Source organism: Euphorbia lathyris, chromosome 4 (genome assembly GCF_963576675.1).
Source record: "Euphorbia lathyris chromosome 4, ddEupLath1.1, whole genome shotgun sequence".
Classification (NCBI taxonomy): Eukaryota; Viridiplantae; Streptophyta; class Magnoliopsida; order Malpighiales; family Euphorbiaceae; genus Euphorbia; species Euphorbia lathyris.
In genome coordinates this window covers 95672551-95691955 of record NC_088913.1, presented here as the reverse complement: position 1 = coordinate 95691955, position 19405 = coordinate 95672551, and the positions used below count along the sequence as shown (strand labels likewise).

The window sequence follows — 19405 nt, the reverse complement described above, 5'->3', positions numbered from 1 at the left end:
GAGGTGGATGCGAAGAATATTGTGGATGCGGTTCACTCCAAGAGACACTATTTATCGGAGTTCGGGGTGTCATCGAGGACATTCGTATACTACTTCTTCATCATCACGGATTTTCAGTGACTTTTGTTTTAATATGAGCGAACGAGACGATCCATATAATATGGTTCGTCAATCAAATTCCAATACTAATCCTTTCATTTATTTTCTTTTAGCATCCTTGAGTTCCTGAATTCGATTCTTTGTAAGGATTTTTCGTTTTCTTAATGAAATTTTCTATTCGATTAAAAATAAGTATTATAAAATATTTTGTTTATATTTAATGAAATTTTTTATGTGATTCCATAAAGTTCAGTTCAAGATAATACAATTTAATTTAAATCTCAATCCAAATATTAATAAATTTTTAGAATTGTACTTAATACATATCCACATAGTATAATTAAACCATATTGGTTAATTTTTTTATTTTTAAAATCTTAATTATACAGAAGGTCGTTAAAAATGTTACACTAGTCGAGCGGACAGAGCCTTCAAAGATTAATGAGATTTGTATTTTTGTATTTTCCTTCGTTTTTTTAATAGTATTTTCCTTTGTTAATCAACAAATTTTTATACAAATTCAATTAAACTATGTGTTATACTATCTAAAAATAATAATATAAAATTATTTAATATAAAAAAACACGTATATTTATAATATATATCTTTAAAAATTTACAAACATCAACGTTTAAACAATAATAAGCTTTTAAGAAGAATTGAAGGCATTCAACGCTGTTTGGAGATCCGTTTTGATCACAGCCTGAATTGTCACCTTAGATCTCTCCAGAACGAGTTGGAAGCTGTGCTTAGACAGGAAGAGCTTCTTTGGTTTCAGAAATCTAGAAAGGCTTGGATTAAGGACGGTGACCGGAATACCAGGTTTTTCCACCTTTCTACTATTATTAGGAGGCAGAGGAATCGGATCGATGCCATTAAAGACTCCAATGGTGATTGGGTCTATGAGGATGAAGATATTCGTCGCCTGGTCCTTGCCTTCTATAAGGACTTATTTAAAGAGGATGATGTGAATCTGGATAAAGCCCTTTCTGGGATCTCCATCCCTAGGCTGGAGGAGGATGCTATTAAGGGCTTTCCATCCTATTGACCAGAAAGAGATTGATCTGGCGTTCTCTAGTATTGGAGCTACTAAAGCTCCGGGGATCGATGGTATTCCTGCTAGTTTTTACCACAAAACACTGGGAAACTGTGAAGGAAGGCATTTACAGTTTTGTTTTAGGTGTTTTCGGCGGATCCAACGATATTAGGCTGGTGAATAAAACCCTCCTGTTTCTGATCCCAAAAGTTGAAAAACCTTCCTCCTTTTTACAAATGAGGCCGATTAGTCTTTGCAATGTGTTGTACAAAGCTATTACTAAAATTGTGGCTAATAGACTCCGACGTATTCTTCCTGAGATTATCAGCCAGAATCAAGGCAGTTTTGTTCCTGGCAGGAAAATGATGGATAATGTGGTTATTGCCCAAGAGATGGTTCACTCCATGAAGATGAAGAAGGGTAAGAAAGGGATTGTGGCTCTCAAGTTGGATCTGGAGAAAGCGTATGACCGTTTAAACTGGAGTTTTCTTCTGGACAGTTTAAAGAGAGCTGGTATCCCGGAAAGATGGAGGAGATTGATTGAGGATTGCATTTCTTCTCCTGTTTTTCAGGTTTTGATCAATGGAGATATGTCTGATGAGTTCTCTCCCTCCAGGGGGATCCGTCAAGGAGATCCTATGAGCCATTTCCTTTTTGTTATTGCTATGGAAAGGTTGTCGCACCTGATCCAAGAGGCTGTGAGCAATGGGAATTTCCATCATGTGTCTATCAACAAGTTCTGCCCTCCTATTACCCATTTGTTCTTCGCTGACGATGTGATGATCTTTGTGGAAGGGAATGAGGAGCAAGTTTGTGTGGTTATGGATATCCTTAATTGTTTCTGCACTGCTTCTGGCCAGAAGATTAATATCCAAAAATCTCGGATGCTTTGTTCTAAAAACATGGATAAAGGCGTTTGTAAAAGGCTAAGTGATTTATCTGGTATTCCTCTTACTCACTCTTTGGGTAGTATCTTGGGTCCCCCTCCATAGCGACAGAGTTTCCAAATCCTCTTTTAAAGAAACTCTGGATAAAACTAATGAGTTGTGTGCTAGTTGGAAAGCTAATTCTCTTTCCCTGGCAGGCCATCTAACGCTTATTCGGTCTGTCAATTGCGTGGCTCCTAATCATATCATGCAAGCATGTAGACTGCCTGAGCCTGTTCTTAATGAGCTTGACAAAATTAACCAGCGTTTCCTTTGGGGAGAGTCTAGAGAGGGAAAAAAGATTCACCTTGTCCCTTGGAAGGAGGTCTGCCAGCCGAAGAGTATGGGAGGTCTTAGGATAAGACAAGCTAAGGATAATAACAAAGTCTTATTAATGAAGCTCCTTTGGAGAATGTGGCAATGCCCCTCCTCTCTTTGGGTTCTTCTTCTCTGTGGAAAATATCGAAAACACAAAATTTTTGGGGGACCTAAGGAGAGAGTTGTTAATTGTTCTTTCCTCTAGAAAGGGCTTAGCGCTGTGTTTGCAGAGTTCTGCTCGGGGGTTGGCTTAGAGGTGGGTAATGGCAAATCCATCAGTTTCTGGAATGATATCTGGATTGGGGACAAACCATTGTTAGAACTGTGTAGCTCCCCTCCGCCTAGTAATATCCGTAATTGGAGGATCAATGATGTGGTTGATTCTGAGGGGGATTGGATTTGGTCTAAGTTTGACACCTTCTTTAGCCTGGATACTCTCCTTAGAATTAGAGTGAAGATAAGTAATCAAGAGGAAGATAAGGATAGGCATTGCTGGGCCCTGACTAACAATGGAGCTTATTCCTGCAAATCGGCCTTTGAAGCATTTACCCTCAACAGGTCCGGTCCTATCTCTGATACTTGGAAATTCATTTGGGCCCTAAAAATCCCTTACCGTATTAGGAGTTTCTTATGGCTGGGGGTTAAGGACAGGTTGCTTACTAATTCGGAAAGGCTTAGACGACATCTGGTGGATTCAGGAGCTTGCAGTAGATGCAGAGGTCATGATGAAACTTTTTGCCATGCTCTTAGGGACTGCTCTAAGAGTAAAGAGGTGTGGAAGAAAATTCTCCCACACCACATTCTTTCTTCCTTCCTTGCCCACTCTGAGCGTGACTGATTCTCTGATGGTGTTAGTGGGAAGTTACTGGCGAACATGGAGCATGACGATATTTTCTTTGCTATCATTTGTCACCAAATTTGGAAATGGAGGAACGAGGAGATTTTTGGTGATAAAGCTGTTTTTGTTTCTAACTTAGCTGGTTTCTTCTCGGAAAAACTTTCTAATATTACTGAGAGTTTCAAAGGGGATTCCCTTTCCAGGTCTACCCAGAAGAGAGATGTCCACCTCATTGGTTGGAGCAGGCCGAGAGAAAGGGTGGTAAAATTGAATACGGATGGCTCCTGCCTCAATGATGGGAAGATTGCTGCTGGAGGGGTTCTTAGAGATGCGGGGGGAGCCTGGCTGTCTGGGTTCACCCAGAATCTGGGATTGGGCTCTTCCTTTTCAGCGGAGCTTTGGGGTATTCTCTCTGGTATCAAGCTTGCCAAGAGTCTGGGTTTAAAGTTGCTATCTGTTGAGTCTGATAACATGAAGGCCATTAAAATGATTTCTGATAATCATGCTATTTGTCTTAATAGCCAAAACCTTATCAAAGCTATTAAAATGCTCTGCTCTTCCTTTGAGTTCATAAAGTTCAGCCACATTTTCAGAGAGCAGAACCGGGTTGCTGATCGCTTGGCGGCGGCTGGTCATGAGGGGATGTTGGGTGTCACTACCCTTTCTGATCCTCCTATTTTTCTCTCTTCTCTTCTTTTAGAAGATAGGATTGGGGTTAGCTTCCCTAGACTCAGGGCCGGCTCTAGGGGGAGGCTGCCTAGGCGGCCGCCTAGGGCCTCCGACTTCCGGGGGCCTCCGATCGGAATTTTTTTTAAATTTGATAATTGTTAAAAAAAAGTTATGGTTAAAAGGTATATATATTTAAATATATAACAAAAGATATTGCTAGACTGAATGATAAAGATATAATGGAGATGTTTACAAATGCAAGGTTTCGATTCTTTGGAATAGCATTTTTTTGTTCACATTTTCTCTTATTTTTTTTTCCTTTCTTGGACAACACAAATGTATGAATTATTACTTTGTTATTGTAGTTATTATAAAATTCACTTATAAATTGTAATTTGGTGTAAAATGTTATTTAGACTCTGATTTATTTAAAATTTTAATATTTGACTACTAATTTATTATTTGATCACATTTAGAGCATAAACTATTTAAATTGATGAAATTTCACTCAATTTAGGCAATTCCTTGGATCAACATTTATTGGTTCATTTTTTCTCTTATTTTTTTTCTTTCTTTTGACAACACATGTACATTTTTTCTGAACTTATTTTCATATTTGGAAAAATTGTATAAACTATTATTTTGTTATTGTAGTGATTTTTAAATTTTTAAATTTTTTTATTTTTTAATTACAAGATGAAATGCACTTACAAATTACAATTTGTAATTTGGTATAAAATATTATTTAGACTCTGATTTATTTAAAATTTTAATATTTGGCCACTAATTTATCATTTGGTCACATTTGGACCATATACTATTCAAATTGATGAAATTCTACTTAATTTTGATGATGTATTGATAAAATTGTTTCCTTATGATATGTGGTGATATTTTGACATATGGGCTTGACATTTAAAATTTTAATATTTGGCCACTAATTTATCATTTGGTCACATTTGGACCATATACTATTCAAATTGATGAAATTCTACTTAATTTTGATGATGTATTGATAAAATTGTTTCCTTATGATATGTGGTGATATTTTGACATATGGGCTTGACATGCCGTACGTTTTAAAGTTGATTTACCAAATAATTAATGAGATTAAAACAAGAAAACAAATCTCTAAACTAAAATTTATCAAGTCTAATTATCAAAATATCATCATATGTCAATAATTCTATCAAGTTTCCATCCAAATTGGATTGAAATTTCACCAATTGGGATAGTTCAGTGGCCAAATGATAAAATTTTGGATAGATCAAGCGCCAAATGATAAGATTCCTTAGATCAATCGATGTCCAATTAGTGATTTAAGCCTGTAATTCATAATAAATACGCGACTCAACCAATTTTTAATCTCGAAGATAAATTCTTCTATTTCTTTCAATAGAATCTTGCGATTAGGTTCAAGTTCAGCCGTACAAGATTAATTTCCAGAAATAAATACTTTGTCGTCTGCTTGCTTCTCGCATGACTGGTGAGAAGAAACTTGATTTTAAATATATAAAAGAAAACTCGATTTTACATGTACAAAAGCAAGAAAAATAATAATTTATTAGCTTTATGTTATTATTATATGACTTGAATTGTAGTTAATAATTTATTTATTTTACTATTTAATATTTATTATTTCTAAAATAGTATTAAATTTAAATATGAAAAAAATGCACAATACGCCTAGGGCCTCTAAAATGTTGGAGACGGCCCTGCCTAGGCTGATCCCAGGTTAGATTTTCTTTTGGTTGTTTATTTTTTCCTTTCCTGTTTCTACCAAAAAAACAAAAACAATAATATCTTTAAACACGTATACAAATTCAATTAAACTATATGTAATATTATCTAAAAATAATAATATAAAATTATTTAATATAGAAAAATACGTATATTTATAATATATATCTTTAAACAAATATAGTTGAAACAACTCAAAGGTGAATTATGATAAACCAAAACATAAATGCACAATAAAATGTATTTTTTCATCATTATTTAGGTAGCGGGGATAGCTTAGTTGGGAGAGCGTCAGACTGAAGATCTGAAGGTTAGGTGTTCGATCCACCTTCACCGCATTTTATACTTTTTTCCTTAATTTTTCTTTTCGTCGTTTCGTTTATATAAAGCCTCCGTTTCGTTAATACATAGATTTTATTTATAAAAGATCAATTATACACAAGGTCGTAAAAAATGTTAGGCACTAGTCGGACGGACAGGTCCTTAAAGATTAATCGGATTTGTATTTTTGTATTATTTATTTGTTAATCAACAAATATTTATATAAATTTAGTTAAAATATGTGTTATACTATCTAAAAATAATAATATAAAATTATTTAATATAGAAAAACATGTATATTTAAAATATATATCTTTAAAAATTTACAAACATCAACGTTTAAACAGTAATATCGTTGAAACAAATCAAAAGTGAATTATGATAAACCAAAAAATAAATTCACAATAAAAAAATATTTTTTCATCATTAGGTAGGTAGCGAGGATAGCTTAGTTGGGAGAGCGTCAGACTGAAGATCTGAAGGTCGGGTGTTCAATCTACCTTCACCGCATTTTATATTTTTTTCCTTAATTTTTCTCTTCGCCATTTCGTTAATATAAAGCCTCTGTTTCGTTAATACATAGATTTTTATTTATAAAAGATCAATTATACAAAAGGTCGTAAAAAATGTTAGGCACTAGTCGGGCGGACATACTCTCAAAGATTAATCAGATTTGTATTTTTTGTATTGTTTATTTGTTAATCAACAAATTTTTATATAAATAATAAATTCAGTTGAAATATGTGTTATACTATGTAAAAATAATAATATAAAATTATTTAATATAACAAAAACACGTATTTGTAATGTATATCTTAAAAAATTTACAAACATCACCGTTTCAACAACAATATCATTGAAACAACTCAAAGGTAAATTATGATAAAACAAAAAATAAATTCACAATAAAAAAATGTTTTTCCATCGTCGTTTAGGCAGTTAAAAATTGCATTAGGGCAAAAAAACGTTGAGAGGAATTAATTGTAGAAAATTGGAACAGATTTTGCGCCTAAGATGTCTATGCGGCCTTATTTTTGGACAGTGATTAAGGGCCTGTTTGGTTCAGCTGTTAGCTAATAGCTGTTACGATTGCTGTTAGCTGTTTGCAGTCGTAGTAAGCTTTTAGCTGTTGCTGTTAGCTGTTTGTTATTAGCTGTTCAATTATTAGTGTTTGGTAAAATTATATTGAACTGTTGCTGTTTGGATTTAAAATATCTAAAATTGACATGTTTTAAATTAATAAACGATGAAATTATAAAAGAGAAAATGTGAAAAAATGCTCATAACGTTTATAACTAGGAATAATTTTACTCTTAACGTCTAAAATAGTACAATTTTACCCATAACGCTAGTAGCTAAGAGTAATTTTACCCCTAACATTGGCAAGTTTGATCGATTTCAGATATTATTAGAAAACATAGATATTTTATTTCTTATTCTACACCAATTGCACATATCATTAGTTCCAAAAAAACGATTTCATATTTTTATCATTTAATAATAAAATTATAAGTTAATATATATAAATTCGGCGAAATATTTGAATTTTTTTTGTCCAACTCGTACAAAAGACAATATATATATTTTTATTTTCTTAAAAAAAAATTCATGTCTAATCATATGTTTGTGATCTGTTACTGACGATGATAAAATGGTGCACATGTAAAGTGTAGATGACAATATTCATGACCAAGAAGACAGTTTGATAAATTATTTTTCAAATTGACCCAACTTGTCAATATTAGGGGTAAAATTGCTTTTGGCTGCCAAAATTAGGGGTATAATTGCATCATTTTAGATGTTAAGGGTAAAATTGTTTCTAGTTATAAATGTTAGGGGTATTTTTGCACCTTATCCTATTATATAATAAAAAATGTGTTACACAAATTAATAAAAATAATCTATATAAAAAATAAAAAAATTATTGAATGCAATAAAACCTTGTTTTTCTAATAATTATGTTATAGAAATATCAATAATGTTAAAGAATAAAAGTATTTTGTGGGAATAAGAAGAATAATTTTGTCAATAACAAATAACTGCAAACAACTGTTTATGAAAAGCTTCAAATAGTAGTTTTTCGTGAAACGCTCCAAAACGCTGCAGTTTCCAGAGAAAATGTTAAACGCTGCGTTTATATAAACCTAAACAAACACTATATTTCCTGCGGTTTGGAGCGAAACGCTAAACGCTCATCCGAAAAGCTGAAACAAACACCATCTAACACTATACTACCGTTCTAAATTTAATTTTTTCTTTTCAATTATTTAATTTAAATAAAATGTTTCGTTTGACACTTTTGGGGAGCAATTTAAAAATACTTTGTTGATATATATATATATATATATATAGGCCTTGTTTGGGAATTAGCTGTTAGCTGTTAACCGATTGCATTAGCTGTTAGCTGTTAGCTGATTACATTAGCTGATTTGACTAGCTGTTTGTGTAGACCTGTTTGGTAAAAATTAGCTGATTGATAATAGCGGTTTGTGCAAAAAGACGAATAAGGGCATTTCTTTTTTTAATATTGGAGGAGGAGTCTATCTATTAGGGTTAAAGAAGTCCATTAATTTTAATATTGCAAAACGCTAATTGAAAACGCTCCTAAAATGAGCTTTTTCTAAATTAGCGTTTTCATCCCAAAACTCTCTCCCAAACCTCTCTTCACCAAACACTCCAATCAGCAGTTTCAGTGGTCAAACCACTAAAGTTGGTCAAAACCGCTCTTTTTATCCCAAAACGCTCTTTACCAAACAGGGCCATAGTAGGAGATAATTTTTTTTTTTTGGTAGAAAAGGAAAAGAAAAACGAACAACAACAAACTACCCAGGAATTAGCCTAGGGAAGCTAACCCCAATCCTATCTTCTAAGAGAAGAGGAGAGATGAAACTAGGGGAAACATGAAGGGTAGTAACGCCTAACGTCCCTTCATGGCCCACCGCCGCCAAGCGATCAGCAACACGATTCTGCTCTCTAAAAATGTGTCTGAACTCTACGAACTCAAAGGAGGAGCAAAGCTTTGATGAGGTTGCGACTGTTAAGACCCATAGAATGATTCTCAGAAATCATTTTGATTGCTTCCAAATTATCAGACTCCATAGAGAGCCTCTTAACACCCAGCCTTTTAGCAAGATTGATTCCAGTAAGAATAGCCCAGAGCTCCGCAGAAAAGGAAGAACCCAACCCTAAATTCTGGGAGAACCCAGAAAGTCAGGCGCCCCCTGCATCTCTAAGCACACCTCCAGCCGCAATCTTACCGTTACTGAGGGAGGAACCATCAGTATTCAGCTTCACAACCCCCTCTCTTGGCCTGCTCCATCCCACGAGATGGACATCACAACACTGAGAGGCTCTGGCAAGGGACTCTCCTTTGAAACTATCGATAATAGAGAAAAGTTTTTTTGAGAAGAAATCAGCTAAGTTTGTCATAAAAACAGTTTTATCTCCAAAAATCTCCTCGTTTCTCCATTTCCAAACTTGGTGACAGATAATAGCAAAGAAAATGTCACCATGCTCCATGTATGGAAGCAACTTTCCTCTAACACCATCAGAGAACCAGTCGACCTCAGAATGTGCCATAATTGAAGGAAGAGAAAATATGGTGTGGGAGAATTTTCCTCCAAACCTCTTTACTATTAGAGCAATCTCTAAGAGCATGGCACAAAGTCTCAACATGGCCTCTGCATCTACTGCAAGCTCCAGAATCAGCCAAGTGCCTTCTGTGCCTATCCGAATTAGTAAGAAGCCTGTCCTTAACGCCCAGCCACAGGAAACTCCTAATACGGAAAGGAACTTTAAGGGTCCAAATTGACTTCCACACATCCGAGGGAGGATCAGATCTAAAGAGAGAGAAAGCTTCAAAGGCCGATTTGCAAGAATAAACTCCATTGTTAGTCAGCGCCCAACAGTGCCTATCCAAGTCTTCCTCTTGATTACTCACCTTCACTCCCCGCATTCTAAGGAGAGTCTCAAGGCTAAAGAAAGTATCAAACTTTGACCAGATCCAGTCCCCTTCCGAGTCAACCACATCGGCACTCCTCCAGTTGCGTATATCACTAGGCGAGGGGGAAGAACACACCTTAATTAACGGTTTATCCCCAATCCAGTTATCAAACCAGAAACTAATGGACTTACCATTCCCCACCTCCAGGCCAACTCCCGAGCAGAACTCATCAAACACAGCACTAAGTCCTTTCTAGAGGAAGGAACAATTAACAACTCTCTCTTTCGGGCCCCCGAAGATTTTGTCTTTCCGATACTTACCACAAAGGAGGCGAACCCAAAGAGAGGAGGGGTTTTGCCACATACGCCAAAGGAGTTTCATTAATAAAACTTTATTATTGTCCTTTGCTTTCCTAATACCCAGACCCCCAGAATCTTTAGGCTGGCAAACCTCACTCCAAGGCACAAGATGGATCTTCCTGCCCTCCGCAGCTTCCCCCCACAGGAACCTACGGTTAATCTTGTCAAGATCATTAAGCACAGGATCCGGAAGCTTACAAGCCTGCATGATGTGATTGGGAGCAGCACAATTAACAGATTGAATTAACGTGAGGCGGCCAGCGAGAGACAGAGTCTTGGCTTTCCAAGTGGCACACTTCGAATTAGCTTTATCCAAAGTCTCTTTGAAGGAGCCTATAGACACACGCTCACTGTGGAGGGGAACGCCCAGATACTTTCCAAGAGAATCAGTAAGAGGAATACCTGAGAGATCACTTAATCTCTTACAGACTCTCTGATTCATATTCTTAGAGCACATCATCCTAGATTTCTGGATATTAAGCTTCTGCCCAGAGGCCGAACAAAAACAATCCAGAATATCCATAATGACTCTCAACTGCTCCTCATTACCCTCAAGAAAGATAAGGACATCATCTGCAAAGAATAAGTGAGTCACCTGGGGACAGAAGCTGTTGATCGCCACAGGGTGGAAACTCCCATTATCAATCGCATCCTGAATCAGGTGAGAGAGCCTCTCCATAGCAATAACAAAAAGGAAAGGGCTCATAGGATCCCCCTGACGGATTCCTCTGCCCGGGGAAAATTCCTCCGACATATCCCCATTGACCATAACTTGAAACACAGGAGAAGAAATACATACCTTAATTAAACTTCTCCAGCTGTCCGGGATTCTAGCTCTCTCAAGGCTCTCCATCAAGAAATCCCAATTAATTCGATCATAGGCCTTCTCTAAATCCAGCTTCAGAGCCACAATGCCTTTCCTCCCCTTCCTAATCTTCATCGTGTGGACCATCTCTTGGGCGATCACCACATTATCCATCATTTGTCTACCAGGCACAAAGCTACCCTGATTCTGACAAATGATCGCAGGAAGAATGCCACGGATTCTATTAGCCACAATCTTTGTAATAGTTTTGTAAAGAACATTACAAAGACTGATAGGTCTCATATGCAAAAAAGAAGAAGGCTTATCAATCTTAGGAATCAGAACCAGGAGGGTTCTAATAACCAGCTCAATATCCTTCGAACCACTGAACACCCCAAGACAAAATTATAGATGCCTTCCTTCACGACATCCCAATGCTTATGGTAAAAGCCCGCCGGAAGACCATCAATCCCAGGAGCTTTAGAAGCCCCAATGCTGAAGATAGCTTGGTCAATCTCTTTTCGGGAAATAGGTTGAAAGGCCTCCTGACTACAATCCTCACTGATTAAAGGAAATGTAGCAATAGAGTGAGCCCTCTCCAAAAGAACAGGTTCCTCTTTGAACAGCTCTCTGTAGAAATCCAGGGCTAAGTTCCGAATAACCTCATCTTTGTAGTGAGAAAATGACTTAAAAAATTAAAAATGAAAAAGCTTTTAAAAACTATTCTATGCTTTAAAATATATATTAGAAAATTTAACTTAAAAATTTATTTTAAATTTCCTTCTAGGTGTGTTCTCGGGAAAATTATTAGAAACACATTGTTCTGCATGTCAAAGGGAGGACATCCCATACATATCTTGCTATATGTAACATGAATGGGTAAATTACACCCATGACCTCTCAACTTTACCCGTTTAACATTGTGGCCACTGAACTTCAATTCTTAATGGTATAACCACTGAACTTTACACTTTTTAATACCGGTGGCCACTTAATTTTAACTAACTCCTCAAAATGACCGTTAATGATCTGAAAATGAAAATATTCAAGAATTAAAACTGTTCAGAACGATATTTACCATGAAACCATATTTTTTAGTTTCCAAAATCACATTTTTTGGAGCTCTCTCTCTAAAAATTCACTCTCCCTCTCCTAACAAAACACCACCTAAATGATCTCAAAACGAAATTTTTCAAAAATTAAAGTTACTTAGAATATCATTACGCTTTGGATTTTTTATTTTTAGTCTGTCAACGGTTGTTTTGATGCGTTGAGTGGCCACTGGTGTTAAAAAGTGTAAAGTTCAGTGGTTATACTGTTAAGAATTGAAGTTCAGTGACCATAATGTTAAATGGATAAAGTTCAGTGGCCATGGGTGTAATTTACCCTAACATGAACCCACATCTATTATAAGAGGTTCAACTATTTTACTTATTAAGTGGGGGTCATAATACACGTATCCAAATGTAAATTGAGGGTTCTTCAAGTGACATGAAAAACTGAATGCTTAATATGAAAAGTCGTGTTCTCGCGCTATATTAGCCTTGTAAAAAGCAAAAATAGAGTTGTAATTAGAAACTGACCTACTTAATAACTAATAGTATGTTGAAGATTCGATTGATGATATTCTAAACAACTTTAATTCTTCGACTTTTTAATTTTAAGGTTATTTATGTGTTGTTTGGTGAGGAAAGATAAAGTGAATGTTTAGAGAGAGAAATCTTCGAAAATAAAAATTTTGGTTCTATAGAGATTCTCGTACTAAACAATTTTAATTCTTAGAATTTTTCATGTTGAAGCCGTTAATGATTGTTTTCATAGTGTGAAACTAAAAGATCATTGTTTTTAACAAAGCGAAAAACTTTAATCCCAGTTTGAAAAAAAAAACACACATGCAATTGATAAAAAGTTTAACCATATGGAATGTTTTTTTAAAATTTATCCTAAATTAAATACTAACTCAAAGAGATAATTATATTTGGGGTAAATTACACCCATGGTCACTGAACCTATTTTTATATTATGGGCACTGAACTTTATTTATTCTCCGTATGGCCACTGAACTTTACATGTTTTAACATCAGTGGCCACTCAATTTTAACTAACTTCTTAAAATGACTGTTAACGATCGTTAATGACCTCAAAATAAAAATATTCTAGAATGAAAGTTGTTCAGAACGACATTTACCATGAAACCACATTTTTTATTTTCGAAAATCACATTTTTGGAGCTTTCTCTTTCTAAAAATTCAATTTCTCTCTCCTAACCAAACAACACCCAAATGACCTCAAAACGAAATTTTTCAAGAATTAAAGTTCTTTAGAATATCATTAACGCTTTGGATTTTTTATTTTCAGCCGTCAACGGTCGTTTTGAGACGTTAAGTAGCCACCGGTGTTAAAAAGTGTAAAGTTCAGTGGCCATAATATGAAAATGGGTAAAGTTTAGTGGCCATGGGTGTAATTTACCCATTATATTTGTGTAGATAACCATTTTTGTCCTTTTTTAAAGTTTTAAAATAGTAATAATAATAAGTCAGTGTTAAAAAAACCATGGATTCGTGAATTATATTTGAATATGTGACCCCGTTAGGGATGTAAATGGGGCGGAGATTACCCGTTCTCGACGGGGCGGGGACGGGGTCCCGCTCTGTTTTATTATGGGGCGGGGATGGAGCGAGGATATGAAATGGTATCCTCGTCCCGCAGGGATCCCCGAATCCGCCCGTATTGAACCTATGATTAATCCGATCCAAATGTTTTCTCTATATCTATTTGTTCATCATATTCTCTTATTTCCTTTCTTTTTTCTGTATTCTTTTCATTTATTTCTTTTTTCATATATTCTTTTAAACTTTAAATGGGTAAACGGTGATACCCGTGGGACGGAGATGAATTTTGTCCCTGTTTGTTTAACGGGGCGGGTATGGGGATTCCTCGTTTAGTCGGGGAACAGGGATGGGAACTACAATCCCCACCCCGCCCCGTTTATATCCCTAGATCCCGTCTCGGATTTAACTTATCGATAAATTATATTTATATAAATTTGTTACGTTCTAATATATTTTGGTATTATTATTAAAATATATTTAAAACATGATTTATAAAAATCAAAATATAATCCGAGATTCATTATGAATTATATTAGAGATAAATTTTATATATTCTATGTAATCGAGGTTCGTTATGGCTCAAATTATAATTTATTAAATACATAATTTTTTTTTTTTATTTTGTGAACCTACTTTGAAGAGGAAGGGAGAAGTTTGTCTTTCTTCTTCCTCCTCCCACCGGGTTAGATTTTTTATAGTTTTGTATTTTTTGTCTGTGTTTATATATTTCATTGGATCTCCTTATTCATCTGAATTGTATCTGTTCTCTATTATTCTTTCGTTTATACATTTTTCGAATCTAGCACGAGCGGGAACATTTTATCTTGTTCGTAGATGAATGGATCTACGTGGTTGCAATAAAAGAAATGATTCATATCCGAATGTTCAGATCGACTTAAATGATGATGATTGGATTGTTGATGTTTTTCTACGGATTTGGATTTATGAAAAGTATATATTTTCTTATTCTTTTGTATTTTTAATACGTTTTATTGTATTTTGACTCTTTGTAGTCGTTTTTATGTTTTTATGGATTTTATAAGATTTTATTTATTATATTGTTGTACTTGCTTGTTCATCTATTAAAGATTTAAGCGTTTCTATAAAGAAAAATTGATTTAATTGATTATTGTCTTTAACTCTAGCCATTTCCTTTTTTCGTTTAGAAATATTTTTATATTCTGAATAAAAAATAGGATAAATTTCAAATAAAACCCCTGTGGTTTTACTAATTTTCAGATAAAGGACTGTAGTTTACTTTTTGTCAAAACGAGGATTGAGGTTTCCAACTTTAGCAAAATAAAGACTTTTTGAATTGATACTACTAAAATCACCCTTGACGACTTCAAAAATGACATATTTTAAGAACTACTAATATTCTAACCAACTTTAATTCTTCAACTTTTTTATTTTGAGATTATTTAGATGATGTTTGGTGAAGAGAGAGAAAGTTAATGTTTAGAGAGAGAAAGTTCTAAAAAATATGATTTTCGAAAATCGAAAATGTAGTTCCATAGCAAATATGACATTGGACAACTTTAATTCTTGAAAATTTTCATTTTCAGGTCGTTAAAGATGGTTTTAATAGCATTAATCCAAAAAATCCTTGTTTTATTAAAAGTGTGAAACCTCAATCCTCGTTTTGACAAAAAGTAAACCACAGTCCTTTATCTGAAAATGAGTGAAACCACAGGGGTTTTATTTGAAATTTACCCTAAAAATATAAATTAGAGTATAAATGATTTTAAATATGATTAATATTTATAAGATTACATATAATGTTGCTAACTCCGAAGGATTAACTTTTTAATGTTAGAGTGCCAAGAGGGTTGCTCGGTTATAGGGCCGATTTTACACTTGCGTTCGCATAAAAAAAAATAAATTTATTCAATCGAACTTGCTCAATTTTTTTTTTTATATAGGTATGTTATAATTTGAATGGTTAAGAACCAATTTTTAAGTATTAATGTACAATTTCTCAAAATTAAGCTAGATTTCGTTTAAGAGTCTTAACATGTAAAAAAATTGGATTTAGGGAGGGTCGAACAGGTAAAAAAAAATTAAAAAATTTGATTTGAGAGTGCCTACTAGGCCAAAAAAAAATTAATAATTTGGATTTCAGGAGGGTAAAAAAAAATTTTGATTTAAGGAGGCCTAACAGGAAAGAAAAAAGGGAAATTTACACAAAAATTCAGATTTGAAAATTTATTTATAACTATGTCAAGTAATGATTTTGAATTATATCAAATTAGTAAAATCATCATTTTCAATATATTTTAAGGATTAGAATTTACAAATTGGGTATCTAGGATATATTTTATAGGGTTTAGGATTTTTGAATTGGGTCCAGAATTTTTAAATACGGTGTAAAATCATACTTTATTTGTAATATATAAAAAAATAATGACATATTAAGAATTAAGTTTGATAATATGATTTAGTTGTAACTTTATAGTTAATTATGATATTCATGTAATTGACCCAAAAAAAATTAGAATTTTAGATTTAGAGGGGCCTAACAGGCCCAAAAAAAATTAAAAATTTGTATTTAGGGAGTACTTAATAGGCCCAAAATATTGAAATTTTGACAAACCTAACACTTAATGGGCCATTTTGGAGGGCTAATTCAACACCCCGATATTTATTTATTTTGAGACAGGGAGCTGAAAGTACCCGGATCAAATTTTGAGACAGGGAATGATTTTTAAAGTTTGTAACATTCACACAAATTATAATTTATAACCCTTGAATGTATTTTAAGGATTAGAATTTATATATTATAAGTCTAGAATATATTTTCTAGGGTTTATGATTCATGAATTGAAGTCTAAACTTTTTAAATTATGATGTAAAATCATAATATATAGAGAATAATGACATATTAAGAATTAAATTTGTTGATATGACTTAGTTGTAATTTTGTACCTAATTATGATATTATGTATTTCATCCAAATCAGTAGGAGTTTCAAAGTAGAATCCAAGACTGAAATGCATAGCAAATTTGGGTTAGTAAGCCCGTTAGGGCCCAATCATGGGCTAGCAAGAGGCCCACTAGGATCCAATCCAGAAAACTAGCTCCAATAAGAAGAGAAATTTGGATTAAAACAGGTCATATCCCTTAACAGTAAGCAGGGGTGCACGTTGGTTGGTTAACCAGTCCACTAAAATTAAATCGACCAGTTAACCATTTTATTGGTTTTTTAAATACACTAATCATATACTAATCCATTAAATTCGGTTAACCACTGATCGGTTAATCAATTATTCGATTAACATTTTATATCGGTTTCTAACCATTAGTGAATAAACATAAAAATAATAAAAGAATTGAAATGAAAATTTATTGCCAAATAAAATTAACTAAAGCATTATAAAGTTTGTAACCTTCACTACTAATTAAATCAAAATTTAATGTTTCAAAATCACTCATAAATATTCATCAATTTAAATATTTAGACATTTGAAGATAAGAAATACAAATAAATATAATTAGTTAATACAAAGAATATGATTTTTTTTTTTTAGTAAACATGAAGTGATTAATTCAATAGAACGTAGAAGAGAATTTGCTGAAATTATATATTAGTATTCATATATCTTTTCAACAAATTTGTGTTATTATTATTGAAATTATTTAGGGAAAATTACACAGAAATTCATATTTTAAAAACTATTTACAACTATATCAAGTCATAATTTTAGATTTTATCAAACTAGTAAAATCAGTTCTTTTAATATATTTTAAGGATTAGAATTTATAAATTAGAAGTCTAGAATATATTTTCTAGGGTTTATACTTATAAATTGGAGTGTAGAATTTTTAAATCATGATATAAAATTATAATATATAGAGAATAATGACATATTAAGAATTAAGTTTAATGATATAACTTAGTTGTAATTTTGTATTTAATTATGATATTCATGTATTTGACCCAATTATTTACCCCAATTAAACTGGGGAAGTTGTCTAAGAGTAGAAAATTTTCTATCTCAAAACACTAAAACTTTAAATAATAAAAGATTAATGATTAGCAATGAAGTAAATTAGTTTTTTTTTGTATGAAATTGTGTAACTTAGTTAATGTAAGGTAAATAACATAATAATAAATTGATAATCGATGGATTACATAATATAATCAGTGAAGTGGAGTGGATTAATATTATTAATATAATTGATGAAACTGTATATTATCTTTTATATATATTTAATTGAATTCGGTCGGTTTCGGTTAACCGCGGTTTTTAGAATATCAAAACTGTAACCACAACCATTAACCACTATTTTTAAAATTAAAAATCGTACACTAGACCATCGGTTTGGTTTCGGTTTGGTTTTTCAGTTTTTCGGATTATTGTGCACCCCTACAACTGACAATAGCGCTTTTTTTAACAGAACATTCTTTTCTTTCGGGAAATCTTGATAGGATTTCTGTTCCTAACTTTGAAGCGGCGAGGTCCGGCGATCAAACCTGCCGACCATTATGAGTTGTCTAAATTGAAACTGTTAAAACTTGAACAACCCTCGGGCAGTTCGTGCTTGGGAGAATTGTTAAATATAGAAACTTTAGTTAATCGCTCTCGAATTGATTTTTTAAGTCTGAAATTTCAGTTCGAAGTCAGTTTTTGTGCTGATGTTCACGGTCGATGTGGTGGTTTCGCTTTTTTTTTTTTTTTTTTTTTTTTATGTAGAAGTCAGATGTGATGCCTCTATTATTCCTTATTTTGATCATCATATTGAAGTTTAGATTGCGTATTGGGACCGGACAATTAATTAAACCAAGCAGACTCTTAATTGACGATTTTAAAACACTTTATGAAAAAGAAAAAAATTAGTAAAAATATCATCCCTTTTGAGAATTTTTTAATTCGTGGCTGATTGTCTTTAATCGTTATAACTTCATGTATTGCATGTAAAAGGGCCACAGTAGACCCGTGCCGTATCATAATTTGTGGTATTTGATCCGTGTCATGTCATAATTCATGGTATTTTAGCCCTCAAATAGATGAAAATATATGAGACCCGACATAAGCAGTAGGCCGAATGTCACAAATTAGGATACCATAAAAAGCTAAATGTTACCAAATCATATCATATGGGTCAAATGCCACATATTAGAATACGGGTAAATTACACCCATGGCCACTGATCTTTACCCATTTAAGATTATGGCCATCGAACTTCAATTCTTAACGTATGGTCACTGATCTTTACATTTTGTAACATCGGTGGCCACTCAACGCCTCAAAACGACCACTGACGGTCTGAAAATAAAAAAACTCGAAGAGTTAATGATATTCTAAGAAACTTTAATTCTTAAAAATTTTTGTTTTGAGGTTAATTAGGTGTTGTTTGGTTAGGAGAGAGAAAGTAGATTTTTAGAGAGAGAAAGATCCAAAAAAGGTGATTTTGGAAAATAAAAAATGTGGTTTCATGGTAAATATCGTTCTGAACAACTTTAATTTTTGAATATTTTCATTTTCAGATCGTTAACAATCATTTTGAGGACTTGGTTAAAGTTGAGTGGCCATCAGTGTAAAGTTTAATGGTCATACCGTTAAGAATTGAAGTTCAGTGGCCACAATGTTAAAATATGCAAAGTTCAGTGGCCATGGGTGTAATTTACCCATTAGAATACACAAGGACAAATAAGACTTTTATAATATCTTTGTCAAGTATATATAGGGTAAATTACATCCATGGCCACTAAACTTTACCCGTTTTCATACTATGGCC

At 33.4% G+C, this 19405-nt stretch overlaps 2 non-coding genes across 2 annotated transcripts; both read left to right on the top strand.

Moving 5' to 3' along the window:
* The first annotated feature begins 5891 nt into the window (after positions 1–5891).
* On the top strand, positions 5892–5964 carry TRNAF-GAA (transfer RNA phenylalanine (anticodon GAA)). Its single transcript has one exon. It is a non-coding gene; the product is annotated as a tRNA-Phe (tRNA).
* A 420-nt stretch (positions 5965–6384) lies between these two features.
* TRNAF-GAA (transfer RNA phenylalanine (anticodon GAA)) lies at positions 6385–6457 on the top strand. Its single transcript has one exon. It is a non-coding gene; the product is annotated as a tRNA-Phe (tRNA).
* The last annotated feature ends 12948 nt before the right edge of the window (positions 6458–19405 follow it).